Source organism: Halictus rubicundus, unplaced genomic scaffold, assembly GCF_050948215.1.
Source record: "Halictus rubicundus isolate RS-2024b unplaced genomic scaffold, iyHalRubi1_principal scaffold0641, whole genome shotgun sequence".
Taxonomy (NCBI): Eukaryota; Metazoa; Arthropoda; class Insecta; order Hymenoptera; family Halictidae; genus Halictus; species Halictus rubicundus.
Genome location: NW_027489182.1, coordinates 24,182 through 27,500, shown reverse-complemented (window position 1 = coordinate 27,500; position 3,319 = coordinate 24,182). Strand labels below are relative to the sequence as shown.

At 39.6% G+C, this 3,319-nt stretch overlaps 1 non-coding gene across 1 annotated transcript in view; it reads right to left on the bottom strand.

The window, feature by feature from the left end:
• The window catches only part of LOC143364529 (small subunit ribosomal RNA), a 1,919-nt gene extending 1,635 nt beyond the window's left edge, over window positions 1–284 (bottom strand). Inside the window, exon 1 of the ribosomal RNA XR_013084171.1 lies at window positions 1–284. This exon is cut by the window's left edge and continues 1,635 nt beyond it. This is a non-coding gene — a ribosomal RNA (small subunit ribosomal RNA).
• Between the last annotated feature and the right edge of the window lie 3,035 nt (window positions 285–3,319).

The window sequence follows — 3,319 nt, the reverse complement described above, 5'->3', positions numbered from 1 at the left end:
AGTTATTCAGAGTCACCAAAGCAAACGATGAACGAACGTAGACGCCCGACACCGATTGGTTTTGATCTAATAAAAGCGTTCCTACCATCTCTGGTCGGAACTCTGTTTTGCATGTATTAGCTCTAGAATTACCACAGTTATCCAAGTAAATGTGGGTACGATCTAAGAAACCATAACTGATTTAATGAGCCATTCGCGGTTTCACCTTAATGCGGCATGTACTGAGACATGCATGGCTTAATCTTTGAGACAAGCATATGACTACTGGCAGGATCAACCAGGGAGCTTCGACAATTTTTCGAATGTCTTCGCCGCCAGCTCTCTTCGAGACAGGTCGACGACACTTTTTCTTCCAATCATATATATATTTTATACTCGTGCAAATTCTCAGAGAACCTTTTGCACGAGATACATATATCTTCTCTTCTCTATAAATATTCAACCTCGAACAAATTCCTTTTCAAATATACCTCCTCCTCCTCTGCGTTCTCGGTTTCTCAATTTTATACGTATATCTTGAACAAGACTTTCTTATAAATATCTTATCTTGTTCAGATATTTTACTTGTTTCAACTTTCTTATAAATATCTTATTGAAACAAGTTTCATACATTCGTTTCATATAATAACATGGTTTGCCTAATCGTGGAGGCGCGTATAGTTCCAAACATGGATCGCGGAAGCACGTAACCACTGCGCTGGACAAAATCGACACAAGTGCCGAGGAAGCGCGGACAGGACGCATGCTGGACTGCGAGAAACCGTGTTCTTCTGCTCGCGCTGGGCATAAACGAAATAGGACACCTCTATTATTTAACGAATTTTTCTCTTTATTCTGTCTTTAAAAGACAGAATTTTTTTTCTCTTTAACTCTATTTTCTCTTTTTCATACCTTAGTCGCTCGGACATAAGAGTTGATGCTCAGTTAGTACGAGTAAACACAAAAGTGAATACAAGTCACCAACCTCCACTAAGGGAAGGCTCGCCACATAAGGGCCATTCGGTCTAGGACACCGACCCGTGGCAATGCTGTGTAGAGAATAATTCGATACGAAGCACGGTACGAAACAGTCAAGACCGAAGTCTCGAGGCGCCCATGACTGCTTCTCGACCGAGATCGTAGAATAGCCACAGACGCGCGCTGCACCGACCGACTCGACCGAACCGTCGACTCTCTTATAGATACCGAACGGCCGGCCGGGACGCCGGCGCCGCGCGGTCAATAGCACGCGCGCTTATGGCCGCAAACCGCCGCGGCAACAGACCTCCCGGCGGGGCTGTTGGAACTTAGAGCGAAAAAAGTATAAAAATTTTTTTCACAAAATATAATAAATTTTAACATTTCTATATTATTTTACACAAAATAACCAACTTTTCATAATTCACCGAACTTTGAAAATTTTTCTAAGTCCCACAAATAAGAGGAAAATTTTTAAGTATCGGTCCTAGACGATTTTCGACGTGATATCACTGTAATATAGACGATTTCTAGCAATATATATCATAACACCAAACTCGCTACAATTATTATTTATCGAGTTATTAGCAAATAATGGACGGATGTGCTACTCCGTCGACAAAACTCTGGAAATTTTTCTAAGTCCCACCGCCAAGAGGAAACTTTTTCCCTATCGGTCCTAGACGATTTTCGACGTGATATCACTGTAATATAGACGGTTTCTAACAATATATATCATAACACCAAACTCGCTACAATTATTATTTATCGAGTTATTAGCAAATAATGGACGGATGTGCTACTCCGTCGACAAAACTCTGGAAATTTTTCTAAGTCCCACCGCTAAGAGGAAACTTTTTCCGTATCGGTCCTAGACGATTTTCGACGTGATATCACTGTAATATAGACGGTTTCTAACAATATATATCATAACACCAAACTCGCTACAATTATTATTTATCGAGTTATTAGCAACTAATGGACGGATGTGCTACTCCGTCGACAAAACTCTGGAAATTTTTCTAAGTCCCACCGCCAAGAGGAAACTTTTTCCCTATCGGTCCTAGACGATTTTCGACGTGATATCACTGTAATATAGACGGTTTCTAACAATATATATCATAACACCAAACTCGCTACAATTATTATTTATCGAGTTATTAGCAAATAATGGACGGATGTGCTACTCCGTCGGACGTTCGACGAAAATTTTTCTAAGTCCCACCGCCAAGAGGAAACTTTTTCCGTATCGGTCCTAGACGATTTTCGACGTGATATCACTGTAATATAGACGGTTTCTAACAATATAAATCATAACACCAAACTCGCTACAATTATTATTTATCGAGTTATTAGCAAATAATGGACGGATGTGCTACTCCGTCGGACGTTCGACGAAAATTTTTCTAAGTCCCACCGCCAAGAGGAAACTTTTTCCCTATCGGTCCTAGACGATTTTCGACGTGATATCACTGTAATATAGACGGTTTCTAACAATATATATCATAACACCAAACTCGCTACAATTATTATTTATCGAGTTATTAGCAAATAATGGACGGATGTGCTACTCCGTCGACAAAACTCTGGAAATTTTTCTAAGTCCCACCGCCAAGAGGAAACTTTTTCCCTATCGGTCCTAGACGATTTTCGACGTGATATCACTGTAATATAGACGGTTTCTAACAATATATATCATAACACCAAACTCGCTACAATTATTATTTATCGAGTTATTAGCAAATAATGGACGGATGTGCTACTCCGTCGACAAAACTCTGGAAATTTTTCTAAGTCCCACCGCCAAGAGGAAACTTTTTCCGTATCGGTCCTAGACGATTTTCGACGTGATATCACTGTAATATAGACGGTTTCTAACAATATATATCATAACACCAAACTCGCTACAATTATTATTTATCGAGTTATTAGCAAATAATGGACGGATGTGCTACTCCGTCGACAAAACTCTGGAAATTTTTCTAAGTCCCACCGCCAAGAGGAAACTTTTTCCCTATCGGTCCTAGACGATTTTCGACGTGATATCACTGTAATATAGACGGTTTCTAACAATATATATCATAACACCAAACTCGCTACAATTATTATTTATCGAGTTATTAGCAAATAATGGACGGATGTGCTACTCCGTCGACAAAACTCTGGAAATTTTTCTAAGTCCCACCGCTAAGAGGAAACTTTTTCCGTATCGGTCCTAGACGATTTTCGACGTGATATCACTGTAATATAGACGGTTTCTAACAATATATATCATAACACCAAACTCGCTACAATTATTATTTATCGAGTTATTAGCAAATAATGGACGGATGTGCTACTCCGTCGACAAAACTCTGGAAAT